This window comes from Saimiri boliviensis, chromosome 4 (assembly GCF_048565385.1).
Source record: "Saimiri boliviensis isolate mSaiBol1 chromosome 4, mSaiBol1.pri, whole genome shotgun sequence".
NCBI lineage: Eukaryota > Metazoa > Chordata > Mammalia > Primates > Cebidae > Saimiri > Saimiri boliviensis.
In genome coordinates, this window is record NC_133452.1 from 14327811 (window position 1) to 14346402 (window position 18592).

The following is an 18592-nucleotide window of genomic DNA, read 5'->3' on the forward strand; positions in this document are numbered from 1 at the left end:
ATATTCTTCACAGGTGCATAGAAAGATAGGAGTAAATGAAAGAGGTAAGGGATGGCATGGTGCCTTGGGAAGGGATTTTTGAGTCTGGATTCCAAGGGTAAGTGATGTGGAACATCGAGCTGAGCAAAACATTCATCTGCACACTTCACCTTCCCCTAGCCCTTGATTTCTTAGCAGCAGATGAGACTCCAAGAGAAATAAGGTACATTTATACTTGGAGAAATGGTCAAAGGTCACCTAGTCCAACTTCTAACTCATGGGTGGCACCCACATGCAATGCTGTTGTCTGTCTTTGCTTTAGGTGTCTCTCATGAAAGGGAGTTTATAAACTCACTACAGTCACTTCCTATTGATGCCCATCGTTAATGATCAGGAAGTTCTTCCTTAGATGAGCTGGATTCACTTTCCTGTTGCTTAGTTCAGCTACCCTGGGGCAACACAAAACAAATATCTTTCTGCTTCTACACACGCACCCCTATCGTACTAGTCTCTTCTCCCCTACTGTCGGGAGTTGTGAGGAATTGACTTACAATAGAAAGGAAAAAAGACAACCTTGGGGGATACTCTTATTACTAGAATGGTTTAAATGGATTTATAGGGGACATTTAATGAGAGCAGAAATTGAAATTGCACTTGACTGAATTTCAGGGCAGCAGATTTTTATTTAGCAGCCAGAAGGGGTGCAAGGTACATTAAAGAAGAACGAAAAAAGGCAAACCTGCCTGTAAGGAGCTTAAAATCTGATTAATTTGGCCAAGCTAGTGATAGAGCAAGAAAAGCTGGGTGAGCATAGAACACTTCAGATGCCACTAGGAAAATATAAAAGATTATCAAAAAGTCTACCTTTGTTAAAGCTAAAAGCTAAATGTTTAAATTAAAATGATTGTTTCATTATAAATGCAATGTCTGGCCATTATAGAAAAAAATGATAAAATTAACAATGAGGAATACAGAAATATATAACTCTACTACCCAGATATAACCAAGATTAATTTGTCATATGTATGCTAAGCAAATCTTTTCTTTAACTCTAGATGAATTTCCATGTGAAATTATACTATACATGTGATCCCATAAACTGCCTTTTTAGGACATTCAGTATGAGTATATTTAAAAATAAATATTCGTGTGTAATGTCCAATAGCTAGTTAGTATTTCATTCAAAGACTATATCATCCTTTACCAAATTGCCCATAGTTGGACGTTTCAGTGTACTATAAACAGAATTCTTACAGCTAAATCTTTGCATAGTCTTAATTCCTTCCTGAAAATACGTTTCTGGGTGTGGAATTGCTGGGTCAAAGCATGTACACATTTTTAAGTCTTTTGATAAGTAATACCACTCTGAATTCCAGGAAGATTGTTCTCTAGCAGGGTAACAGTGATTATTTCTCCATCAGTTACTGATGATGTGAGTGTTTTTATTTCTTTAACATCTGCCAGTTTAACAGTTGACAAATCATATGTCATCATTTCTTTGATGACTAAAAATAAAAACAGTCTTTGAAAATAATGATTTGCAGTCACTTTCCTCCTGCATGAAATGCTTATTTTTATACAAGGTAATTAACATGTTTCATTCAGCAAATATTTCTTGAACATCTACTATGTGCCACACACTGTTTGAAGTGCTGGGAACACACTCATGAACAAAACAACCCCAAATCTCTTCTCTCCTGGAGCTTATGCTCTAGTACAAGTCTATAACAGCTTTTCTCTTAATTTAATTTTAAGTTCTGGGGTTCAAGTGCAATGTGTGCAGGTGTGTTACACAGGTAAATGTATGCCATGGTGGTTTGCTGCACCTATCAAACCATCACCTAGGTTTTAAGCCCAGCAGGCATTAGCTGTTTTCCCTGATGCTGTCCCCATCACCTGCTGACAGGCCCTGGTGTGTGTGTTGTTCTCCCCACTCCCTTGTGTCCATGTGTTCTCATTGTTCAGCTCCCACTTACACGTGAGAACATGCAGTTTTGGTTTTCTGTGCCTCCGCTAATTTGCTAAGGATAATGACTTCTAGCTCCATCCATGTCCCTAAAAAAGACATACTCTCATTCCTTTTTATGGCTGCATAGTATTCCACAGTGTATATGGACCACATTTTCTTTACCCAGTCTATCATTGATGGACATTTCAGGTGATTCCATGTCTTTGTTCTTGTAAATAGTGCTTCAGTGAACATAGAGGTGCATGTATCTTTATAATCATTCTAATAGTTTTTTTTTCTTTTTTTCCTTTTAAAATTAATCAATACAAGCTTATTTTTTTCTTTTCTTTTAGAATATTGTGACAGTTTTAACATGAAAAGGTTACTGACACTTTCATCATATTGTGTGACTTTGTTGTCCTCAACGTGCCATTTGGAAACAATGTGTATCTTTAGGAGAGGAATAAGTGTGATCAGAATGTAATAGAGTGTTAGAGGTTAACTGGGCCTTATAAACCATACAGTTTAACCCCTTCATTTTGTAGGTGAGGCACCAGAGGAGACCTATAGAGAGAGAGAGGGAGAGAGAGAGAGAGAGAGAGAGAGAGAGAGAGAGAGAGAGAGAGAGAGAAACACTTGTTCAGGCTCACACTGAGTTAGTGATCCAGAAGGATTCTACATCCAACGGCAGTATTTCATTTGGAAAATGGCAAAAAGAAAAAAAAAAAGTCCTCTTTTATGAACTGTATTTATCTTGCTTTTTGATGCCTGTGTTATACAAATATCAGGGCACATTTGCAGGGTCTTGCATAAGTTCCTCCAGCTCCCTCACAGGGCAGACCCAAGCACGAAACAAGCAGATGGGCAAACGGGGGCTTGGAGTGCTTAAGTACAATGGCAAATATCATTTTCCAGGACGTTTTACATCTTAGTAATCAAAGAAATCCAGTTAAAACAGTGACATATGATTTGTCACCTGTTAAATTGGCATCTGTTTAAAAAATAACAGGACTCACATCACGACTAGTAATTGACGAAGCTTTTACTCAAGTCCAGGCCTGTCAGTCTCCAAAGGCCGTCCCTGCTCTACCCCCACCCCTAGTGTACTGTCGGGCATCTGTCACTGTGAGAAGTGTGCAGAAAGATGAGAGATTTAAGGACAAGGAAGAGAAGCAAGGCAGCCCCAGTCTGGACGCTGAGCCTTGGCGCATGAAAGAATGAGGGGACTCTGGGTGACTTCACCCTGCCCATTTCATTCTGTTCCTCCTCTGCTCGCCGTTCTGCTTTCCAGTGACCCCATTCTTTCTCTGTCCTCTCCAAAAACTGTCTTTCTGATTCCTCAACCATATTAAAGTGCAAATGGCGTGACAACAAAGTAAAGAACTATTCAACCGCCAGCAGGTGCCATTTTCATTCTTAAACAAGTCAGGGTCTCGAATACAAGGGATATCGCACTCATTGCAGTCCCAGACATCCACTTCCTTTCACAGTAAGGGACTTGTCTCTTCCTTGTTTCTTTGTCTCCTCCCTCTCCTCCTCCTTTTGTCTTCCTCTTCCTCCTCCTTCCTCTTCCTTTCTCTTGTTTTAGACTGGAGCCTACAACTGAGACCCAGTATCCCACCACCTCAGTGGACCAACTTTTAGGACTAGTCCTTTTGCCAGAATTTTGACATCACCTCAAAGCGCAGGTCCAAATATGGACAAATCTAAAACCAGGAGAGAGTCTCCAGGGACCCATCTGTTCCTCCTCAAGGGATGGATGAGCCTCTCTATCAGCCTTTCCCACCAAAGTCTTCTCATGCCAGGCCTGGAGAACAGAAGCGCCATCAGCTCTCTTAGCTGCCTAGCCTTTGGCCTATGCAGGTGTCCCCTGAAATGGTAGAACCCAGAGCAGGTGGGAAACTGTCAGTGACATGCAGGCAGCGTGGCCCATCCCAGCTGTGTGTCAGTTGAAGTCTGTAGTCAGAATGTTTCCACGGTGAGACCCAGAAATCACAAAGGCCTCAGCACGGAGGTATGGGGCTGCAGTTAACACTGACTTTGTTTGTAGCTGAAGGGATGAATAAACTGTAAGAAATGCAGATACGTAGAGAGCAAGCATATAGATGTGTTAGGTTTTACCACAGTCTTATAGGAGGCTAGTAGTTATTTAACCTAATTGTTGGTTTTATTTTTATCATAGTGCATAAAGAACTTTCTCAGCCTGTGAGAGCCTAATGCTGATGAATATTTTAGTATATATTCATCACTATTAAGAAGCATTTATTAAGTGTTCAGCTATCTGTGATGGTTTTCTCAGATCTTGCATGTGAGGTGAGTCAAACTGATAACAATTCAGCCACTCAAAAAGGGAAAGTTTTAAAATGAACTAACACAAAGGACATTCAAGCAGCTGGCTGAGCATGGACAGAGTGAGGACGAATGATCGCAAACACAGATATAACGTACATGCAGTGAGGCAGGAGGGAGCCGCCAGAGGTGAAAATGCTGAGAAGCGCACGAGTTTGCCCAGGAAGGCAGCAGTTTTATGTATGAGGTAGCTGTTGCTTATGGAGTTCAACCATTTTGTTTCTTAAAAGACAGGTTTGTTTTTTGTTTTGTTTTTTTTTTTTTTTTTTTTTTTTTTGGTTTGTAACATGCTTTAATATATATTATCTCACCTGACATATGCTTTGTAGTCACACAAATATGCCCACTTCTCTCTCACACGTCGTATTGCTCCAGCTGTTCTTTTTGCTGGGAAGACCTCAATTGTACTCTTTACTTGCTTAATGTACTTATCTGTAAGTCTTGGCTTAAATGTCACTTTCTTATGAACACTTTTCATTTTCTTTCACTCTCAATGATGTCCACGTATACCCTATAATATTAGCTTGGTGTAAAAGTAATTGCGTTTTTTATTCGTTGTTGTTGTTGTTTTTCGCCATTACTTTTAACTCCCTTAAAACTCCTACCATTACCTATAATTATATATTTGTATGTGATGCTACTCTTTTTTAAATTGTACATTAAGTTCTGGGGTCCATGTGCAGATCATGCAGGATTGCTGCAGAGGTACACACATGGCAAGGTGGTTGGCTGCCTCTATCCCCCCATCACCTATACGTGGCATAGAAAGACAGTTTTATATACTTTTAAGGGTCATCATGAAAAATCTAATAGAAAAAACAATTGCCTTTTTGTTTTGGAGGACAATATTCCAGAGGGTAATTACCGTAGAAATTGTCCTCCCTGCTCAAATACTTTGAAGAAGTCCTCCACCCTCTCTCATAATTGTTGGGTAACTTTCTCAATGCATCTTAAGAGCCAGGACAAATCAGAGCCAGTGGCTGGGCTGTCTGAGGCTATAACAGTTAGTGTAGCTCATGGGATAAAAAGACCTGAAGAAAGCTGTGACCAGAAAGAACACTATCATCACATGAATTGACATAAAGATAGTGGTATGATTCCTAGAACAGGAGGCAGATTGAGACCGGTCCCTGCTGGTCAGGAAGCCGATGAAAAAAACGGTCTCGAGATTCAAAATCAAGAGAAAAGTAACTGGAATGACCCAGAAGTCTCAAAGAGCACAGAGAAAATGAGTCCAGTGAAACTGAACACAGTACTACTATAAGAACAGGCATGTGGGACAAGCCACCCACAGGAGAAGAGAGTCTTCAGCACAAATATTCAAGAATTTTGACCAAAACGTATAAATAATTTCTGTAAAAAGCACTAAGATAAAGACAAATCAATAGAAAAATAAGCAGATAATATGACAAAGTATTTCACAGAAGAAATAAGTTTTTACTATTAAAGTAGTAAATTAAGATGTCTTAAAAATGCCAAACATTGGCAAAGATGTGGTGCAGTTGTAATGCTTACATACAACTGGTATAAATGTAAATTGGTATATCCACTCTGGAAATCAATTGAGCATTTTCTTTTACAGTTACATAGATGTGTACCTGTATTGGTCTGTTCTCATGCTGCTAATAAAGACATATGCTAGACTGGGTAATTTATAAAGAAAAAGAGGTTTAATGGACTCACAGTTTCACATGGCCGGGGAGTCCTCACAATCATGGTGGAAGGTGAAGGAGGAGCAGGGGCACATCTTTCATGGTGGCTGGCAAGAGAGTGTGTTCAGGGCAGCTGCCCTTTATAAAACCATCACATCTCATGAGACTTACTATCACGATAACAGCATAGGAAAAAAATGCCCCATGACTCAATTATAACCCACCAGGTCCCTCCCACAACATGTAGGGATTGTGGGAGCTACAATTCAAGACAAGATTTGGGTGGGGAACAGACAAACCATATCTAAACCCTTTGACCCAATAATTTCATTCTTAGGGAAATGACAGCAAGAGAAGGAGAAAATAAAATTGTAGAAAATTCATGTAATGGAATATTAAACAGTCATCAAAACTCAATGAATGCTAGTTATATGCAACAACCTAGCAAAATCTTGGCAACATAATATCGAGTGAAATAAAACAAATTGAGTTTCCATACTGTACTATTTAAAAAAATAAAATAAATTAAAAAAAAAATAACTTCAAAAGCCAGCAATGCACATACATGTTAGAAAATAATTTTGAAAAAGTATGGGACTGTTTTAAAGCATTCAGCTTAGTGGAGGGACCACTATAGACTTCAGAGAGTTATAGGACTGAGTTTAAAACTTAATATTTGCCCATAGGACCATTGTCTTTGTGAGCAAGTCTTTTCAGTCCTCTGAGTATCTGTTTGCTCATAAGATAACATAACTGCTATGATTTGAATATGTCCCCCAAGAAGGATATGTTGAAATGTAATTGCCATTGTAACAATATCAAGAGGTGAGATCTTTAAGCAGTCACTAGGCCATAAAGACTCTGCCCTTGTGGGTAGGATTAATGCCTTAATTATGGGAGTAGACTCCTTATAAACGGACAAGTTCATTCCTGTTTTGTCTCTCTCTCTTACCCTCTCTTGCCCTTCCACCTTTCACCATGAGATGACACAAAAAGTCCTTACAAGACAGCAGTGCATTGATTTTGGACTTTGCAGCCTCCAGAACTGTGAGCCAATAAATTTCTGTTTATTATAAATTACCCAATCTCAGGTGTTCTGCTATTGGAGAACAAAATGGACTAAGACAAAAAATATTACCAGAGAAATGGGGTGTGGTTATATCGAATACCCAAAAATGTGAAAGTGGCTTTGGAATTGGATAATGGGCAGAGGCTGGACAAATGTGTAGAAACAGGCTGGGAAATGTCTGTGTTGCCATGAACGGAGCATTAAGGGTGATTCCAGTGAGGGCTCAGAAGAAAAGAGCTGTAGGAAAGTGTGAGCTTCTTAGAGAGTATTTATGTGCTCCTGATCAGAATGGTGATAGAAACATGAGTGGTAAAAGCCATTCTGATGAGGTCTTTGATGAAAATGCAGAACAAGGAACTGGAAACTAGAGTAAAAGCCATCCTTGTTGGGGAGTGGCAGAGAACGTGACTGAATTGTGTCCATGCCTGAGAGCTTTGTGAAAGGCAGAATTTAAGAGTGATAAACTAGAATACCTGGCAGAAGAAATACCTGAAGGCTTCTTTTAACTGCATACAATAAAATGAGAGAAAAGAAAAATCATTTAAATACAGAATTTATAATTAAAAGGGAATCAGAATGTAAAGATTTGGAACATCCCTAGCCTGATCATGTGAAGACAAAAAGACATGTTTGGGAGAGAATATCAAGGGGGTATCCAAGCAACCATTTGATACGGAGATGAGTATGGATAGAAGGGAGGCAAGTACTGTTCATTAAGACAATGAGAGAATGACAGCAAAGGTATTTCGGAGATCTTAGTCTTCCCCTTTTGTCAACAAGCCAGAGCGCTAGGAAGGCAGATGCTTTCGTAGGAAAGGCCTGGGGGGTTACCCTCCACAGGCTTGCTGCCTAGGGCACCCAGCATTCTCATGCAGTACACCTTGGCCACCCCAGCGGCAGCTCAAGTGGCCCAAGGTAGAGCTCAAGTTGCTGCTCTGGAGGGCACAAGTAGTAAACCTTGACGAAATCCAGGTAGAATTTAGTTTTCAGGCATGCAGAATGCAAGAGCTGTGGGGGCATGGCTACCTCCACCTGGACTTCAAAGGATCGCTCAGACAACCTGGGGACCCTGGAAGAAATGTGGCATATGGGTGAAGCCACTTCAGAGAGTCCTCACTAGGGCAATACCTAGAAAAGGCATGAAAGTGGAGCCATCCCCAGGACCCCAGAACGTAGGGCCACCAGTGTACAAAGCCAGCCTGAGAGAGATGCAGGCATGAGACCCAATCTGTGAGAGCCGCTGCCTGGGCTGAGCAAAATGATAAAGGTGGGGCTACTTGAGGCTTCAGGTACCCAGAATCCACTACAGTCTGTCCAAAAGGTGGTACATAGACACTATACAATTATTCTGGAGACTTAAGATGTAATGTTGTTTGCTCTGTTGGCTTTTGAACTTACTTGGGACCAGTTACGCCTGACTTCTTGCCCATTTCTCTTTTTTGGAATGGGAATTCCAATCCTAGGCCTGTCCCACCATCTTCTTCTTCTTTTTTTTAAATTATACTTTAAGTTCTGGGGTACATACACAGATCTTGCAGGATTGATACACAGGTATATACATGCCATGGTGGTTTGCTGCCTCCATTCCCCCATCACCTACATTAGGTATTTCTCCAATTGTTAACCCTCCCCGATTTTCCCACCCTATTTCCCTCCCCTAGCCCCTCCACCCCCCTACAGACCCCAGTGTGTGATGTTCCTCTCCCTGTGTCCATGCGTTCTCATTGTTCAACACCCACTTATGAGTGAGAAAATGCCATGTTTGGTTTTCTGTTCTTGCGTCAGTTTGCTGAGAATGATGGTTTCCAGATTCATCCATGTCCCTACAAGGACACAAATTTATCATTTTTTATGGTTGCATAGTTTTCTGTGGTATATGTCACATTTTCTTTATCCAGTCTATCATCAATGGGCATATGGGTTGGTTCCAAGTCTTTGCTATTGTAAACAGTGCCACAATAAGCATACATGTGCATATGTCTTTATAATAGAATGATTTATAATCCTTTGGGCATATACCCAGTAATGAGATTGCTGGGCCAAATGGTATTTCTATTTCTAGATCCTTGAGGAATCTCCACCCTGTCTTCCATAATGGTTGAACTAATTTACACTCCCACCAACAGTGTAAAAGCATTCCTATTTCTCCACATCCTCTCCAGCATCTGTTGTCTCCAGGTTTTTTCATGATTGGCATTCTAACTGGCATGAGATGGTATCTCAATGTGGTTTTGATTTGCATTTCTCTAATGACCAGTGATAATGTTTTTCATATGTTTGTTGGCCGCATAAATGTTTTCTTTGAAAAATGTCTGCTCATATTTTTCACCCACTTTTTGATGGGGTTGTTTGTTTTTTTCTTGTAAATTTATTTTAGTTCTTTGTAGATTCTGGATATTAGACTTTTGTCAGATAGGTAGCTTGCAAAATTTTTTTCCCATTCTGTTGGTTGCAGGTTCATTCTAATGATTGCTTCTTTTGCTGTGCAGAAGCTCTTAAGTTTAATTAGCTCTCATTAGTCTCTTTTGGCTTTCGTTGCCATTGCTTTTGGCATTTTAGTCATGAAGTCCTTACCTATGCCTATATCCTGAATGGTATTCCTTAGGTTTTCTTCTAGGATTTTTATGATGTTAGGACTTATGTTTAAATCTTTAATCTATCTGGAGTTAATTTTTGATTTATTTTGAAAGCACATAATGTATTTGATTTCACAGGCTTACAGCTGAAGGATGAATGCCTTGAGTCTCATCAATATCTGATTTAGATGTGACTTTGGGCTTTTTCTAGTTGATTAAGGAATGAGTTAAGACTTTGGGGCTATTGGGATAAAATGATTACATTTTGTATGGAGAAGACTACATGTTGTGGGTGCCAGGATTGAATGTGTCTTCCCAAAAACATATGTTGGGATTTAATTGCCATTGTAACTGTATTAACAGATGAAAACTTTAAGAGGTGACTAGGCCATGAAGGCCTACCTTTCATGAATGAATTGATGCTGTTAACTCAGGAGTGGGCTCATTATTGCAGGAATGAGTTCTTTATAAAAGGACAAGTTCAGTCCCCTTTGCCTCTCTTTCCTACCCTCTTTGCCCTCTGCCTTCTGCCATAGGATCACACAGCAAGAAGGCCTTGCCAGATGCCAGCCTTTTGATCTTGGATGTCCCAGCCTTTAGTACTATGAGGCAATAAATTTCTGTTCATTACAGATTATCCAGTCTTGGGTATTCTGTTACAGTAGCACAAAGTGGTCTAAGAAGATAATAATGTTATATAGTATATAACATAACATAACAACATAACATCATATTTAACCTTGTTTAGGCATTATTAAAAAGCATGTTGCTTATTTTGACACCATTATCACACCAAAGAAAATAACTAATTGGTAACGCCATAGAAGGAGATTAAGACCAGGAACAGGGCAGAGACCTTGCTGCTAAAATGAATGTACTTAGCAATTCTCTCATGGAGTGGTGCCTATTATCAGATTGAACCATACCTGAATATGCATAATGGAATGATAGATGTAAGTTTGCTGGGTGGAAAACCCCAAAATATTTTTCCTGTAGTATCATCCTTCTCAATTTTTGTTTATGTGCACCAAGTTAAAGAATACCATTCAAAAGGACAGTAGAAACACTCTCTTAATGCCCCGAAAGACCAACTCCTCACAACTTTGGTACCAAGGCCTGGAGACTTTGCTGAGTCTGCTAGTCCTGGAGTTTCACAGCCAGAATCCAAACAGGGAATATTTCTGATTTGAGTGTTGCTAGGTGACTCATAACTATACAAGCAAAGGAGAAAGTTCAATATAATATAACTCACATTGATTGTTTTGGCTATGCTGTAAGAGCTTGATACTAATATATAGGAAAGAAATTTCCAAAATTCCCCAAACATTTTGTCCCAATAAATAGCTCTTAATATTTTGAAATCACCTGGTTGTTCTTACAGATCTTAAAGTAGTTGAAACACATTTTTATTAGGAATCATGACTTAGGCTCCTGATAGACAGTTTTGTGAGCAGACCGACTTCTCTATAAATATTACCAGCTCATTCAAACTAAGTGGAGCAAGTGAATAACTTTGTGTTCTTTTCTGTACAGACTCAGAAACTTCCCGGTTTTATTTTGGTCTCATTATAGGTTTTGATTTTTTTCAAGGTACATAATCAAAGTCTGACCCCTAAACAAATCTAATAAAGCTATGTTTTAAAGGCCAAAGAAATAAACGGATTATTTTAAGTGTAATGGAGTTAATGAGTGCAAATCCATGTATCTGTGCAGGCCAGGGGGTGTTTTCTACCAAGTGAGGGCCTAAGGCAATGAGGCGGCACAGACATAATAAAAGTCTGATGCAGAGAGGATTTGAATACCAGTCAGAGTAGTGGAAATATGTCAATAAAGTTCTCAGGTAAAGAAACCAAAAAAAAAGAGAAGAAACCATAGTAACCACCTTGCAATGACAAAAGAAAATAATTGTTGGTATAATTCTATGATGCTAAAAAGATAGTCTTCCTAGATTGCAATATGAATGACAGCATGTTAGAAAAGCATGTATTTTGGACCACATTGTGAAACTAAGCTGTCTTGGGACACCAGGCGTGAAAGCAACGGGGCATGTTGGTTCTAAGTTCTAGGTTTGGCCTGCGTATGAATTCCAATTCTCATTTACCTTGAGGATGTTATTTCAATTCTTTGTGGTTTAGCTCCTTATCTGTATCTCACAAGGTTATCAGAAAGATTATATATAGTTGTGTATAAAACTTGGCATCTGGCTCATTAAATGCTAAAAAATAAAATAAAATAAAATCCAACCCAATAGTGTTATAATTAAAAAATTAGGGTGCTCATCTTAACAAGACATACTTTCCTTATGTCCTTTCCTTCCTCAAACGTAGGAGTAGTTCACCTTCTTCAAGCCTGGTGTGGGTTGCTTTGAGGCCTTGTATTTTACAGGAGTAGTAGCTATTTTATTACCGTATCTCTTATTTTCAGTCTTTTATTCACCATTAGTAAGTATGGCTAGATCTACCTCTTTCTTTACATAATTGAAATCGGCTACCAGAAATCACCGTGCCCGTCACTCGGGTTCTGTAGTTTTGGTCAATTGCTTGCCATCTTCTTATCTGCTTTGATATTAAGCATCTGGTCAAGAATCACATCTCCCAGGGCTTCTCAGTATTACTGACACTTTCCTGACAGGCACCTTTGGAAATGAGCCAACGTAGCGTTGTTTTAAACTATAATTTATCTAGCATTTGTCCTCAAAGATACAAACCTAAAGTTTAAGCTTATGATATCAACCTTGATAGATTGTAATCTCAATAATTTTTTATTCTAACAATTAGATCTGCTATTCTTTAGATGGAATGACTTTCTTTTGGACCAGCTTTTGGGCAGTCTTTAGATGATAAGTAAGTAAACAAAGTTGTTAAGAAAATTAAAAGGCATATACTCAAAACTCTACGGGGGGAAAAAAAGACATTTGGAAGAGCTCTCTGTCCTCAACAGCAGTAAAGAAAGCAAAGCTACATATTTCTAACCCAAATCTTCTGAATCATCTCGTTTTACATAATTCATAGACTTGCTCTTTAGCATAGAATTTGTGGCCATGTACAAAGGTCACAGCTAGAAGTGTGCAAAATGTCTATATCTGAGGGCAGAAATTCTTTTTCCCCATTACTTATTTATCAAACAAGTGGATGCAGATAGAAAGCTTTGGGCATTGTTTTGCCTTTCTTCCTCCCATGCAAATAATCATCTCAGTGTCCTACCTTGTTAACCTTTTCTGTTTATTTCTATTTCCCACAACTCCTTATTATGGTTGCCAGTTAATCACAAATATATTAAAAGATTTCTTTTTAATCTAGCAGTCTTCATTGCTTTGTGGTATCTATGTGAACAGTTGTGCCCTCGCTAAGAGAGTGTCCAATTACACGCACGGCAGGGAAAACCAAGAGATCAGTAGTTGACTATGCTTTTGTCTAAGGTATCAAATGTGAAAGCAAATTAGGTATCTAAAAATAAAAACTAAAATTAAGACTAATAAAATGGAGCTTTGGCTTTTCTCATCACAGACTCATTTATACTTAATGACACAGATTGACTGCATAGGTAATTGTTATCATCTCTCTTGATATGGATTTTAAAATATGGCTGATCTGTTCTTCTTCTCAGGACAGGTAAATGGATGCCAAGACAACAGAGAAATAAGAACCTTTTTGTGTAGTTACATATTAATTTGTTTGCAATATTGGCTTGCAAATAGAAGGCCAGAGAGAGGTGAGCTAGCCAGTGTTATTTAGACATGTCAGCATATAAATTCAATCAAGCATACATTATTTTGCTTACTGAGCTCAACGTGCCAGATCAAATACATGAAACATCAGAAAAACACCACCAGGAGTTTCTTTCCAAAAACTCAACCCATTTTGCTTTAAACAAACATTTAAAAAAAAACTACTTCACTAACACAATTTATAGAACTCTTCTCTCTCTTTAGATGTTTTACATTTCTGTTTACAGACATTCTAAGTTTCAGACATATACTTTACTAATGTCTCCTACCAGATGAATACATCCTACCTTTTCCCTCGTCTAATTACAGCTGTTCCTTTTTTACTCTTGCACCCTCTGGGCTGGAGTAGTTCAACCAGGTGGATAGGAACTTAGCTCTTAAGGGATAATAGCGCCATCTGAAGGCTGTCACAGGAAATGATCTTATCCATTGTCTTGCCACCATTTTCTTTCCTTCTACAAAATTATTTTTGTTCACATTTGCTAGCATATTCTCTAAGCCCTTTCTAATTTACAGTTGTTGTCCTTCCCTCTCCTAACTCAGAACCAGGGATAAATTTTAACAATCACAAGAAATTACACAATTGTACTCATGGAGTATTTCTTTTCTTGGGGAAACTCTAAGCTGTTTAAATTGTTTCCTTTTGATTAACAATAATATGACTTTATTCCCCTTAAGAGCTACATTTTCTTGTACTTTACATGTATTAATTTAACTCATTTAAGTGAAATTAGTTAAATGAGCAACTTACATAATTCACATAATCCTCTCATAAAATTATATAGAGAGATCTGTATTAAATTTGAATTCGTTACAAACTGTTGGGGGAAACCAAAGAGAGGTAAAATGATTTATAAAAGTGTAAACCAAAAATAAAATTCTAAGCCCCCCACCCAACTGAATAGTCCCCTTTTCTCAGTCAAGGGAATTTCTAAGAAACCTTAAAAAAACTGGTTCAGGCCATGATGGGAAGGGATGTGGGTGGACCATGCTTCATTTTACTCATACTTTTGGAATTCAGGCACAACTGACCAGTATTAACATTAAAACAGAGATCTTAAGAATAACAAAATATATTCTTTGTAGCAATTAAATACCAAATTCCAACCTGACTCCAGTATGGCATCACATGATAGACAGAAAGCCCTGAAAACAAATCAAAATGTTTTACCTCAAAACATACATCTTTGACATATTTTTTAATGGCCCTGCAAAGCTGTCTCTTGTGGAGGAAATTTACATTCTGTAGAGAATCCCCTTACCTTTCCAGCTCTCTTTCTGTTTCTGAAGAGATTAGCTCAGAGTCTAGAGCACCTTTTAAAGGCCCAAATAGAAGACATTTGCCATTTATTGTTATTTAAGGTGGTCACATATGAGACTTCATCTATATAATAAGAACCTTGCCCTCCACAACCCCTTATCTTAACCCTGACACTCCTTTCTATTAATTCCAGGTGGTTAGATAATAGCTTAACTCTTTCAACCAATTGTCAATCAGAAAATCTTGAATCCACCTATGACCTGTAAGCCTGCCCCCACTTCCAGTTGTTCTGCCTTTCTAGACCAACCAATGGATACCTCACATATCTTGATTGATGTCTTTTGTTTTCTTAAAAATGTATAAAACCAAGCTGCAAACCGACAACCTTGGCCACATGTTCTCAAGATATCTTGAGATTGTGCCTCAGGCCATGGTTATTTATATTTGTCTCAGAATAAACCTCTTTACATAGTTGGGCTCTTTTATCGACAAAAGAAAACTAAATTATGCAACAATTCATGTCCACATACATACACACACACACACACACACACACACAGAGAAATGACTACTGTAGTGACACAATTTGAAAGACAGCTGTCTTCTGATGCCTAGTCTTGCACTAAGCAGGTTAACTTACAGCTTCTCATGAGTGAGTCAGTTCTACTAATTTGTCCTTTTATATTCCTCAGATCCAGCACCACAGGGATTCAAATCTCTGTTGACAAATGTTTGTAAATGAATCACAGACAGAACATCTATGTGGAATTAGCCACCAAACTGGCTTCCACTGGTTCCACTGCAGAAATTACTCACAAGAGGAGCTCTGCTATGTGCTTTTACACATCAAACTAGAGCCACTTCCTCTTCATTCACGTTGAAAGGCCAGGCTCAGCCTGAGTATTGTTTCCATGCGGGCTTAAAATCTTCTGCAAAAATTCGATGACAGTAAAAATCATACAAGAGCTCATCACACTTCTCCATGTGATACCAATATCTTTAAAGAAAACATTTATATACATTTTATTTATAAAACACTATTCTAAGAGTTATAAGTCTATAAAGCTTCCATTTGGGCAAAAATATAATCTCCCAAGAAATAGCAGCTTTCAGCTAAAAATAAGAGAGAATATTTTTGAAGAGAGAGGAGTCTCAGGCTCCTTGTGAGGAAACTCAAAATATTTCACCCCAAAATATGGCAATCTGAGTATTTTAAGTTATAGCCTCATAGAGATCAATAAGAACTAGAGGAGAGTTCTCTCCTATCAACATAAAGGCAGGACTGACTTGCCCAGGAGAACAATTGTTCCTGTTCCCCTCCCTGCTATCTCATTATCCACTACAGAAAGAAGACCAAACATGTAACCACACTTGCACAGACCCCTTTTTCAAGATAATGACTGTCTCCAATGATGATTTAAATTCCAAAGAGAACTATTTACAAGTTAATTTCTGTTCCAATTATTTTCCCTAGTAATCATTTATTGCACGTCAGTAGAATTCCTCTTCTCACCTTCCCATAACCGGTTCTGCCAAGATGTAAGCCTTCACTCTTTCTGTAAACTCAAGATGGTATATCAACTTCTGTACCTCACTGGGGAGTTGGGTCTTCATTTTGAAGACTCCCAAATATGCATATTAAATAAATTTGTGTGCCTTTCCTCCTATTAGTCAATTTTCCTCGTCAGTTGTTTTCAGCGAATCTTTAGGGGGCCAAGGTTTGGCCCCCACACTTGCCTTCAGTAGCACGTTTGTTTGAAAGTGGATCAACCTAACCCACTCATTATTATTTTTTCACAGTGTGGGTATTTTTCAGGACTAGGGGAAAGGCAGATATATGAGGGACTCGGGAACATCTTTAGTGTAGAGGAATTGCTTTTACTATTAATTACTATTGACAGCTGTGATATCCAAAATAATCACTTGGCAGAAAGTATCCTCAAAACAATCCATACATTTTCTGTAGGCACAGGAGGAAAAGGAAGTGCTCATGTCAAGATACGTGCCCTTGATTCCAGCAACAGGATGTAACCGGGGAAGCGTCCCCAGCTCCCAGAGCTTGGAGGTTCTTGGCCTCTCTTACCCCGAAGAATGAGGAAAGGGACCTCAGAGGCACGGTGAGCTTACCATAATAAATATCGTGGACCCAGAGAGTTTTGCAGAAGAGTGATTTATTAGACAGAGAGAGAGAGACAGCTCCCAAGCTGTTGTGGGAGGGGAACCCAGAGCTGGAAATCCCTTCGGATAAGGACCAGCTGAAGTTTTAACCCTTGAGTTATTCCCTCCCCATTGATGTTCTCCTACGATGAGAGGAGTTCTTTCAATACCGGATTAGCTACTTGATCCACAACTCTGAGTTACAGAGCCCCCTCCTCCCAGCGCTTTCAGCCAGATTTTGGAACAAAGAGCCCCACCTGGCTTTCCCTGCCTGGCCCATGCACACGGGAAACCCAGACAAAGCATTTTACATTTGAAATCCCTCTGGTTCCGGAATGAAGGCATGGAGCTGGGAAATTCCCGCCTTTGAAACCACACCCCTCGAGGACCCAGGAAGAGAAAGTGGATTTTTTTTTTTTTTTTTTTAAACACAGTCCCTTGAGGAGACACTGAATAGAATGAAGAAGTGAAGGAATCTGCACAGAGTAGTGAAACCTACTTTTTTCACATGAAGGCCAACCCTTAGGAGAAACATCTTACAGGGATTCCTTTCTGACCAATGCTCTACTGGGAAAAGCCACTAGTAATTTAATAAATATTCAGTTTTGTTCTTGGAGTTTCATTCTTCTCATAATGTGGGTAATCAGGACATCTAGTTCTGACATTTATATTTCTCCTTTCAGTTTTTTTTTTCTCTAAAATCTACTCCCTGTGAAGAGCACAGTTGGATCTAGTGAGCTGTTCATTGGTGACCTCCAGCCTTGCGGCCTGCAGACTCTTTAAACATCTGGTATCTTCTAAAGATGACTTTAAAACACCAGATCTCTTCTAACATGGCTAAACCTTTAAAGACCTATATATTTTCCTTCCATTTAGCTAAACTTGTACAGCAAGCTATTTTCCCCGTTACTCTCTCCGTACAGTTGATTTTAACTGAATGAGACTTCTGCTCCGGAAAAGAAAGAGCTCAATACAATTTCCAGCATTTGTTATCCATGCCATCATTAACCAAGAAAACACACAGATAGTGGGACTGGTACTCATGATTTCAGGCCATGTAGCCACAACTTGTATAGCTTTTTGAAGAAGACTGAGAATAATTCTGAGGGAGTCCATGGCACCTGATGGCCCTGAAGTCCACCCCAAAGCCACCTTGGGTTCGCTTCCTGCTGACAGCTGTGCTGCCTCAAACCACAACAGTCCTCCAGGAAACAAACTGGCACATTCATGATTTCCTTGTTTTCCCGAATTGATACATAATAATCGTACATGTTTATGGGGTACAATATGATGATGACTATGCTAATTACTCTAATTTGTTTATTACACAATATATACTTATATACCTTGCTTTGTGAAGTATCTATCCAAGTCTTTTCCCCATTTTTCCCCTTGACTTCTACATTTTTTAAATAATTTCAAGCTTATAAAAAAGTTGCAAGAATAGTACATGGACTTTCCACAGGGCCTTCACCCAGATTCAATAACTGTGTGCCTGTTGACCCATTTTTCTCTCCCTTTGGTCCTTCCTCTCTTCTTCTTCCTCTTCCTTCACCTTCTGCTTCTCTCCATTTGAAACAGGAAATATCAGGACCTTTTACTACCACCCCCTATACTTTAATATTTACTTCCTAAGGAAAATGGCATCTCTTCAATAAAAAAAAGTACAATTACGAAAATCAGGGAATATAAGTTAATGCTGATACATTTTCTAACACAGTGCATTTTTAAATTTGTCAGTCTTCCCAATAGTATCTTTTGCAGAGAGACATGAATGTACACACACATACATATTTATACAAAATATATTATGTATACACATTTCCCAGTCTAGGATCTAACTGAAGACCATGCATTTCATCTACAGTTTTCCT